The sequence below is a fragment of the Aphelocoma coerulescens genome, chromosome 9 (genome assembly GCF_041296385.1).
Source record: "Aphelocoma coerulescens isolate FSJ_1873_10779 chromosome 9, UR_Acoe_1.0, whole genome shotgun sequence".
Classification (NCBI taxonomy): domain Eukaryota; kingdom Metazoa; phylum Chordata; class Aves; order Passeriformes; family Corvidae; genus Aphelocoma; species Aphelocoma coerulescens.
In genome coordinates this window covers 16,856,958-16,867,863 of record NC_091023.1, presented here as the reverse complement: position 1 = coordinate 16,867,863, position 10,906 = coordinate 16,856,958, and positions in this window count along the sequence as shown.

Here is a 10,906-nt window from a genome sequence, read left to right as displayed (position 1 = left end):
AGCTCCCAGCCCTCCCGGACTCCACAGCTCGCTGATGTCAGGCTGTGGCGCTGCTGTTAAAGGGGCGATGGTACCTCCAGCCTCTGCACGGGCTTTGCCCCTCCAGCAGTCCTGGAGAAGCTGGGAGGGAAGGGGACAGAGTGAAAAAAAGGTAGAATTTTCTTTTTCCATTTCTTGTCTTTGTGTTTTGGGGGGTTATGGTTCCTTGGCTTCCCGTGCAGGAGCTGCTTCTCTCGTTCCCATGAGTCTCTCATTTTGCACTGAGAAAGAAATGATACCTAAGAGACACAGTGAAATAAAATAGAAAAATATGGGTGGAAAAGCACCAGAAAAACAGGAGAAAGGCCCTGAGTACAGGGAAGATCTCAGTCTGCCATAATTTGTAGCTCTATTTGGGAAGTTTTAACAGCTTATCACTAAGCAGACATGAGCTCTCACTCATGCTAACACACCCAGGCAAGCTGATCAAACTAATTAATATGTAAGCAATGTGTCAAATGCAAGGATTTATTTTTGAAGGCAAGTGTGGTCTTGTCTGAGCCCTGAATACACTGTGATCTATTTTTTCCCTGCCTGTTCTGCAGGGTGGATCCTTCATGCATTCATTTTTCCATCAAGGCAGCCTTCTATAGCTTTTTGGAATGGCTTCTCTAATTCAGGGGCAATGTTAATTCTGAAGTGAGATTTTCTTTGCCTGCTGGTGCTTCTTTCAAGACAGATCACCTCAGGTCAAAGTCAGTGGTTACGCTTCAAGGCTGGGAAATGGAAAGTGGTAACAGAAGCTCTGCATGTTTTTGGACCATGTTGGTGGATGCAGCATGGTCTTAGAGCATCCATGCTGACTGTGTAGGTTCTGGAAGGCAGGAGAGGATGCCCAAGAGGCAGGACTCTGCAGATTCCACCAGCAGCCCTCTGAGCTGATTTCCCTGCCAGGTTGCTGAATCCTGGGGGTTTTCCTTGACCCCGTGCTTGTCCCCATCCCACAACCCCCTTGGTGTGCAGAATCATATCTCCCTGAAAGCTCATGCTGACCAGCTCAGGACTCAGTTTTTTTCCTGGCCAAATCTTACCTGAGACACTGTGGCCCCCTAAAGAAACTTGAGAGGCAGTGGCTGCATGGCCACAACTTCAATTCTGCTGTACCCAAGTGCCTAAAATTACCTGCAGCCTCCTGCATCTCCATTGCCTCATGTTCCAAACTCCAGCCCTGACATCTGCATTGCTGAATCCTCTGGTAAGGGACTCGGGTCTCCAAATGAGTCCTGTTGGAGCCCTAATGGTCTGGCCTGGCTAATTGCACTGCCTCCCTGGGTTACAGCAGATCAGCTCTGATTGCTCTCTGTAGCAATATAGACCCTGTGCTGCAGAGTCTGCTGGCGAGGAGGCAGATGAGGATCTGCTCTGGCTGCAATGCCTTCTCCAGTGTTACTCCCATCTGTTAGAGAGGAGGGTTCACCATAGCCAGGCCTGGCCACTCACACGGCTTTGTGAAGTGTCAGTGAAGAGTAAAGGCAAAAAAGGTCACAAGAGGAGGATCTGGTGCTGTCCAGGGAGGGTGCCAGGTGAGGGGCACCTTGTCTCATGTGTGCTGTTACCTGCTCTTTACCTGAAACATCCAGCTGCCTCTCAGCTACCAGTGATGCCAGGGGTGTGGAGCCTTGTCCCACCTTACTGGGGCACTTGAAAAATATTATCTGAGCTCTCACCATGCAGTGACCAGAGTGGGCATGCTGAGTTTTTAGGAAGGAGTGTTTCCTTCTACAGGTGCTGGTGGAACAGCGGAGTTAGACTGTGACAGATCAGCAAACAGGCTTGGATCTGCTTTCTCACTGATATCTCCCATGCTTAGAGAGGCCATTCCTGGAGTTACTTCTACCTGTCCATGATGCTCATCAAGGACTGAGATCAGCAGTGTTGTCTGAAGCATTTCTTTAATGCTGGGGCAAATTCACCTCCTTGAAATAATTCCCCAACACTGAATGGAGTTAGGGATAAAACAGATGTGAGGGATAAGTGTGGACCCACAGGAATAAGACTGTGGGGTGAATCTATGACTGGTGTAAATGGTCATACACTGAAAGCCCGTAGCCTGCAAATGTTTGTGACCCTGCTGCCCTCTGGGTCAGGCCAGCACAGCTCACACCACAGCCTCTCTCAGGCTCTGTGTTAGGCACACTGCAAAGTGTGCACAACTCCTTGTCATGATGCTGTATGTGTCAGGGACAAAAGTGATGGCAGATCCTGCTCCTGGTCTGAGCTGTGACATCTCCTCTTCTCTCCTCCACCCGGGGTGCTAGAGAAGACTTCATTCTCCAGGAGATCTGAGCTCAGCTCTTAGCATCTCTCTTCCATCCTGCAGGAGATGCAGGTTCCGCTCCTGGCATTTCTCCTCCACCTCTGACGGGTTCCTGGAGCCCCCTCGTGGTTCCTACCACGGACAAGGTCCCACCGAAGTCACCCTCGGGGAGCTGCTGGGAGGCCCACAGCATCCTTGCTGCGGGTTCTGTGCAGCTCCAGTGCTCAGGAGGCAGCAAAAGTCACCTTGGGGATGTTACTGGGGGGACAGGGCGTGGAGGTGACAACAGAGACACTCAGGAGTCTGAACAGACACAGACTGTCCCATTGCAAAGCCACCTCCCTGCTTTGTGAGGGAGAAGAGTCCTTCAGTGGCTTTGCAGTCCCTGCCCTTGGAGCCTGCTGCACCGTGTGACAGTCCCAGGGGGAGGTGGCCACAGCCCAGATCCGGCGTGGAGGAAGGGGAGGATGTAGGGGCATGGGAAAGGGGGCAAGGGTAAAACAGTGGGGAAAAGAAGGAAAGTGGAGGTCGGGGGAGGAGGCTACACAAAGGTGGGAAAAAGGGGCTGTGTGGTGATGGCAAAGGGTGTCTCTGTGGAGAAGAGGGGAGAGTGGCTGTGAGGCGGCGTGCGGAGGCGGTGGGCAGGGCAAGGCTCGCTGCCCGTCTGTCCCCCGGGGCCCCGAGTGCCACTAGATGGCACTTGAACCTCTGCGTGGGGCGGTCCGGGGCAGCGGCGCGCAGCGACACGGGGGTCCCGGGGATGCGCTGCGCTCCGGGGGCTCTCAAAATGCTCCTGGCAGCAGTTCCCACGGGTGATTCTGCCCTGGGGGCTGGATGGGGAGAAAACGTAGGGGTGAGATGGCTTTTGGGACAGGTACTTCCCTCCTGTCCCTGGGCTGTGCTGGCCCTCCTCCGGCACTTGCCCTGCAGAGAGGCTCATGCCACAGCCCTTTACAGAGATGACCTGCTGAGGTACCACACAGCATCCACTGGAAGGTACCTCAAAAAAATCTAGTGCGCTCTCAGCACAGCCCAGTGGTTATTCAATAAATGGATGCTTTGTTCAGCTGTGACAGAAAATCAGATCCATAGTGGTGTGGATGGAAATATTGAGCCCTTTTTCCTGTTTTCAGCCCTGTCCTCTGCCTCTACATGCACACCGTGAGGTCACAGGAGGCACCCTGACTGTCACAGTGTGTTCACGACTGGCATGAGAAGATTAGGATTGTTTCAGCCACCAGCCATTCCCCTCTCTGCTGAAACTGAGGGATGCTTGGGTGACCCCAAAAGGGTGCAAGAGGAAAAAAATGCATGCAACACTGAAATAGAACCAAAGAAATCAGGATGTTTTGTCATATATTGGCCAAGTCAAACATATCTCTTCTCCTCTGATCCCAGCTGCTGCATCCCTGGCTCCTGACAGGTGCCAGAGCTGTGACTTTGTGCTGCTGTGTAACCGTGTGTGCTGGACCTGGCTTTGATGGATGTTTTGTCATTGCTCCCCTTTGTATTCCACTGGAAGGGAAGCCCATGAGTGCTTTTGAGAGTGTGAGAGCTGAGGTGCTGAGGCACCATCCACCTGACGGGGTACAGGCTTGGCTGAGCCTACACCACAGTTAAAGGACAGGCACAGGACTTGTGAAGGGTTGAGGCACTTAGTACCCACAGAAGCAAGCAGCAGAGCATCTCTTGCACACCTTTGAGAGAAAAAGACCTCTGAAATTTATTTTGAGCAATTCAAAGAAAATGTGGGGTAAGGACAGGCTTTGAAACCTGGTCCTGCCTCATAGCCTGATGCCCCACACCCTCCCCAGTCCAGGGGATCACTTGGCATGAGAAGGGCTCTGTTTTCCATCCCCAGGTTCCCAGACTCAGCATCCCTTGTCTCTCCAAGCACTTTTCTTAGTGACAAGTGACTCACTGGTGAGCTCTGGACCCTATAAGTGTCACACCACAACCAATCCCTCTCTGTGCTAACCAGTGTCCTCTTAAGAGGCAGCACACAGTTGTAGCACTTTCAGACAAGCCCAAATCACTGTGATTTTGCCCTGACAGAGCAGCTGTGAAATTGCATCGGGACAGAGCGTGGTGTGACTGAAGTGATTATGTGGGTGGCAGGGGATGATAGCAAATCCATGGTGCTGGAGGGGGCTGAGCTGTGCTCCCGAGCACAGATAACATGAGCTGACTGAGTTCAGTCAACAGTTTGACTGCAGGACCTTGCTTCACCAGGAAAAAAAAAGGCACAGAAAAATCTCAGAGCATTGTTTCCCTCTCTTTTTTTCACTTCCAAAAGCTTGACCTCGCTGAGGCTGGTGGGTATTGGACCATGATGTGAGTCATTGCTGGTCCTGATAGCACCAGCCCCTGCTCACATACCCAGGGCTCACTACAATTCCCTGTAGCTCGTAGCTCCCAGCATTCAGGTCTGCAGCCCCTGCTGCAGGTGTGTAACTCTCTACCCTAAATGCAGCCTGTTTCTCCTCTTGGGAAGCCTGAAAATCAATGTCCTGGGGAACCCAAAGCTTCCTGCCACAGTGTCTGTTTTTTCTCTGGACCAAAGCTCCCCCAAGGGGAAGCCCTCTCTCCTGGATGGCTGTAGTTACTTCTGGACATGGTGGTGGTGAGGATGTGATGGATGTGGAAGCCTGCAGGTCTTTGTTAGCTGCAGCAATGAACAATCCCATCCCTGAGAGTGTTGTGTTGGGTCCACCTGCTCCATGGGGTCTAGGTTGTGGTGCCATCAGGTAGGATGGTGATCGGGGAGCAATCTGTCATGAATGGTGACTCCTGGTGGTGCCATTTGGTCCTTGGTGGAGCTGAGGTAGGCTGGCAATTTGCTGTGTGTCACTGGTGCTGGGAACACTGCCCATGTGTGCCATGACCAATGCAAATTTATGCTTCAGGCCCTGTCTGTGCCTCTGGTTGGAAGCATTTTTAAGGCTGGTGATGTTGTCCTCACAGTGTTTGCTCTCTCAAGCAACACAGCCTGCAAAGAAAATGACCCAAAGAAGGTCTGGTGTATGGAGAAGTGTCACGGTGCCATCCAGTGCTTCTGGACTTGGTGAGGCCAAAACCGATGGGAAAGCCCTGGTGCTGGGGCTGGTTCAGTGGTGAGGCAGCTCGTACAGACATCTGTGCTAAGTGACTCATTTCCTCCTGGCCACAAGGGGAAACTGCTGCTGCCAGCATGGAAACCCACATCTTTGCAGGGCCTGTCAGTCACTCCAGGAATCATCCCTCTTGCTTCCCATTTCCCATGGGGTGGGACATGGCAGCTGGGTTGCTGACCAGCTGCTAAGGCTGGAAGGCAAGGCAGGAGCATGGGGATGTTGCAAAAAGAAGAAGGTGTCTCAGACAAGTCCTTTGACACTGGTGCACACCATGTTACTGCTGAGGAGACCCCCAGCCCCCCACTGCCACAGCTGGGTGTGTGCCTTGCACCTCTCACGCAGTGTGACATCCATGGCAGAGGCCTGATGTCACCTACCTCAATTTCTCTTGGTGAGGACGACTGTCCAGGGCTGAGCCTTTGGACACAATGACAATACAAATGTCGAGGTCATTGTGCCACTTACTGGTAAATGTGCTTTTCAAACTGCTGCCTTCCATGTGGCCAACTGAAGGGCCAGCTGTCCCAGCCCTCCGGGTACCCCCACTCAAGGAAGTTTCGGATATTTAACCTTTCCACTGGCCATCCCTTGGAGCAGCGATACAAAGACTGGAAACGCGTGGCTATGTGCAGACAGGGGAGTAGAGGAGGACTCAGGGATTGAGGGATGCAGGAGAGGGCTGTGAGTTGTTTGCCTGCCTCTGTGCACTGCTCTGAACCAGCTCGGGAGCAGTCATTCTTCGTGAGGGCTTTGTGAGTCTTGCTGTGGAGGATTATCGACAAGCAGCAGCTCTGCCCCCATTACAACCCGTTAATCACCCGCCGCGGGTCGTTGGGAGGTGTGCGGAGTGGCAGGCAATGCATAACGTGTTCCTTGGCTGGAGGTGAACAGAGCTTATGGATCACACAGCTGGAGACAGGGGTGCCGGGGGAGGAGGGTGTTTCAACAACTCACCTGGAGATATGAGACCCAGCAATAAGCCGTTAGTTATCTTTAGAATCTGCTGTGGCTTGTGCTTTTATGGACAACCACATTTACAATGCCATTCAAATCACATCTTGGTTCTTACTCATGCCCCGGCCGACCCCTCCAAGACATACAAATTGAGTTGGCGATGAGCCATGGGTTTGGGAAAAGCAGAAGGTTGTTAGTCCTGGGGGCAGCAGTGGGCAGAGAGGGATGGTATCCTGGGCTGAATTTGTGGAGAGCAATTTCTGCATTATTCATTCACGAGTGAGCTCTTTGGGGATTATTTAAGCACAAAAATTGATATTGAACATTTTTAGTGTCACAAATAGATTGCACACAGGTGATTTCAGTTGCTGTCATGACGTGGCCACTTCTGGGGCAGAGGACAGGTACCCAGAGCAGGGTACCAGGGCAGGGGAGAGGCAGGGGTAGACTGAGGCAGGAAGAAGCCTGAAGCCACTGTCTGTCTGAGACACCATCAGGCAGTGGCCCAGACACACTGTGCCCTTCCTCACAGGCAGAAGAAATGTAAACACCAGTTTTGCACCTCACGGGAAGCTCTGCAGCCTCAGGGCATGGCTCGGGACTGTTCTCCCATCTCAGAGCAGGGTGCTGAGCATGGCTGGAAGCGGGGGGTTAATGGTGCTCGCTGGTCTGAGACAGGTGCACTGGTTTTGCCTTCAGACCAGTTAGAAACCGCATAAATCGCTACAGAGCAGCTGGGCATCGTGTTGGTGTCCTGAACCTCGGAAAGACTTTCTTTCCCCATGATTCCTTTGCTCTGTCTCCCTCCTCTGCTGTTTCCATCAGTCTTGGGGCACACAGGAGTGTAGGAAGCTGCTCAGGAGGCGGAGGGAAGCAGTTTGGGTGAGGTGTGGTGTGCCTGGTCCTTAGGAAACCTGGTGATGAGGGTGGGGGCACCTGTGACCTTGTACAGGAGAAGGATGTAGGCTTGGCTTGCCAAGGAGGACTTCCCTGCAAGCCAGCTATGTCCGATTTTTCCTCAATGGTATCTTTTAGTACTTGTGGGGGCTGAGCTGGGACTCACAAACATTTGTTCAGCTCGCAGTCTGGGCTCCCTGGGGAAAGCCAGTCTGTGATGGCTGGAGGCCAGAGGGTACAATGTGCAGGGGATTAGCTGTGTCTACAGCTGGCGTAGGTGGGTGAAGATTCTGTGTGCTAGCATGCTATAAACAGTAGTAAAGATACCAAACCCACACAGACAGGCCACTGATGAGACTCCAGCAGCCTTAACAAGAGACTGAGAAACCATCCAGCTGCCTGTAGCAGGTGCTGGTGGTGAGATGTGCTTCATGTCTCATCAGTCCTGGGGAAGTGCTGAAAAGAGAAGCAAAATGTGTGAGCAGGGATGGAGAAGAAGAAGCTGGATGGAAAATGTGACTTTAGATCCATTTCCAAGTGAGAAAAATCTTGAACACATTAGAGGACAGCAAGCGGGTGAGTTTTTGCCCCGGAAGGGTTTGGATCACCCCATAGCAGCACTGGAGCTGCTGGTATAGACAATAAGAGCATCCAGTTTGGCATCTGTGGAGTGACTGCAGCAAACACTTGTGCACCAGCACTGTGAGCAAAGCTGAGCTGAATCCCAGCTCCTGGACCACTTAGTGCTGGAACTGTCAGCCTGGGAATGTCCTGTACCTTCCTCTGAAGCAACTAACTCTGGGGACAGGGTAATGAAGGAGGGTACAGTATAGGGTGGCTGTCACTTCCAGCCTGTCCCATCTGCTTTATGCCAAGGTCATAAATGTTTTGTGGTTTTTCTGTTTGGTTGGTTTTTGGAGTCTTTTTTTTCACCCCCTGGTTGTATAATTTCATCTATAAAATGCTGAAGTGTCAGCTGGGTTCGAGTCCTGCCTTTCATTTTCTGTTTCTTTTAAAATGATTATTGATGTAGTGTTTATCTTTATTTAATATTCATGGTAATAAAAGACTTGGAGCCATTCACTTTTAATTACATCCTTCTCATAGAAACAGTCTAGCTCAATTAGAGGGTTTCCAGTGCATGAAATAAAAACAAAGTTTTTGCCTCCACTTCCAGAAGTGCCAAGTGGGGTTCCCAGGGGCATCCCCTTTCCCTCTGCTATGGTGGCCTGTGAGCAGAAGCTTCTGTCTAGGACTCCTCTGGGCTGTGCTGTTAGGGAGTCCATAACTCTTGGTGACCATTTGCAGCCCTCTAACATGGGACAGTGTGGGAAGAGATGGGAAGAGATGGGAAGGAAGCAAATGTGCAGCTCCATTGGATGGGAGTAGGTGGCTTTGAATGGAAGCAAAAGCAGCCGGGCTTTCCCAGGTGGGGGGTTGTGATGTGGGAGTTCCACTTCTATCCTTGCAGCAGCCCCGCTGTGTGTGTGGGAATTGGAACCCTTGTGCTCTCTCCCCTCCCTTCTGGCTGGACACGTGTCCTTGTGCAGCTCAGAGAGTCTGCCTCTTCTCCTCCAGCAGTAACAGCCACTTAAATCAAATCTGGGAAAATGACCGTGGAGTGATGACTTGATGGCAAGGCAATGGCCATCTCTCCTCTGCAGCACTCAGACGGCATTGCTTCTCTCTCCCGTTACATTATCCATGAGCAAATTGTTGTATTGAGCTGTGAAAATTGCCCAGGAGCTTCTGCTGGGAGCCTGAACCTTTTCTGACACATAAAGCCAGAATCTGTCTGAGCGTGCCTAATGATCAGACATGGTCTGGCTACAAGCATCTCTCTTGGCAGCTGGGGCAGTGGTGGCTTCTGCTCTTGGTGTGGCTGGTGACAGGAGACAGCAAGCCCGAGGACTTCCTGTGGACTGCAACAACTCTCCTGCTGTCTCAGAGCTGGGTTTTCATAAGTCTGAAAATCTGAGCCCTTAAGAGTCAGATGTCAGCACCCTACGTGGGAACATCCCATGTTATAGCTCTGTTTGGAGACTGCTGTGCCAAACAACTTTCTGCGCCTGGGCTGCCTTTGGGTGAGGAATCAGACGTTGTTGGTCACATCCTGCTCTCAACCAGCTGAGTGCTCCCCGGGGCTTTCTCACGTTCAGTGGCTGTTTCCAGCAGCGATGTCCTTTGGCTGAGACAACACCTTAGTGAGGAGCTCCTTTAAAGTCTCTGCTCTGCTGCGTTCAGGCTGGGCTGAGTGCAACAGGCTGATCATTTTCAGCCTGTAAAATATACATCATTCCATTTTACTTAGGGGATAATCATTGCAAAACTGACTCTTATTTTCATCATTTTCCTGCTGTAATTACTAACCCCCTGCTGATGCCTGCGCCGATGTCTGTGCATGATGAGTGAAAATTTAAACTGCCCTGGGTGATGGGACATAGACCTTGCTGAAAAATTTAAGTGTCTTGTATCCAGAGAAGGCTGGCCCATAAATAAAGGATGAAGTCTCCACTGCAGGAGGGGGAGAGCTAGTGCAGCTCCCGATTTAACACCTTCGTGCCCACCTCCATTTGTGCTTGGAGCTGTGGTTGTTCTCCTTGCAGAAGTCTGGGAACTTGTAGGAGCCCCAGGGTGTCAGGAGCTGGAGACCCAAAGCTAGGAGGCCTGGCTGAGTCACTGTGTGTCACAAGGAAGCCTTGGAGTTAGGAATAAATTGAAAGCAACCATCCTGAGCTGAAGTGGGAATGTTGATCCATTTAGCCTAAGAACTAAAGCTGCTAGTACCTGTGGAGCAGAGAGGCTTAGTTAGAGCAGAAGTAATAGGCCAATTTTCTTCATAGAAAAATGAGGAATACAAGTAACTAATCTCCTTGTGACATGGAAGGGATGCTGGGGGAGAGTGATTATAATATGCTATGAGCACTAGCATGAATAACCCACTATCCTCTAAAAGGTCAGTGAGTTTTAGTTTTAGAGTGGAGAACTGTTTCTATTCCCACATCTCTTCAGAGGTATTTTACACTCATAATTTGCAGATCAGCCCAGACAGTCACAGATGAAATGACAGTTTGGTGAAAAATCTCTCCCAGTAGTAAGTTGCTATTTCTGTGCGTTACTGACTGTGCTGCTGAGTTCACTGTAAAGAACAGGAGTTGGAGACCTGTGGCATCATCAGGTCTGACTCCCTTCTGTCACATGCACAACATCACAAAGACTTCAGGGGTCCCTCCCCCATCTTCTGCTGCTGGCAAAGGCTCATCCAGCACACAAACATAAGGGTCAGTCTCCCCCGGGACATCAGTCCTCAGTCCACACTGATTTAAGCAGTTGTGTGGAGGAGGAAATTGTGTGGGATGGAGCAATGTTTCAGGAGGAAGCAGTGAGTCTTTTTACCTCCCAGGTGGTAATTTGCTCTGAGTGTGAAATCTCTCATTTCCAGCTTCATGTCCCAGGAATGAGATAAGGGGCTTGGCCTCCTGTCTCTCACCCCAGCACCAGGCACCTTTAGCCAATTGATAGTCTCAAAGATGTTAAATTCCTCTTCAGTTCAATGAAAGGCGGAAGAGAAAGACCTAAACTGTGTCTCCAAGGGGTGAACTCAACAGCATCAGACATGTGAGAATCCACTTGGGAAAGTCCCTGA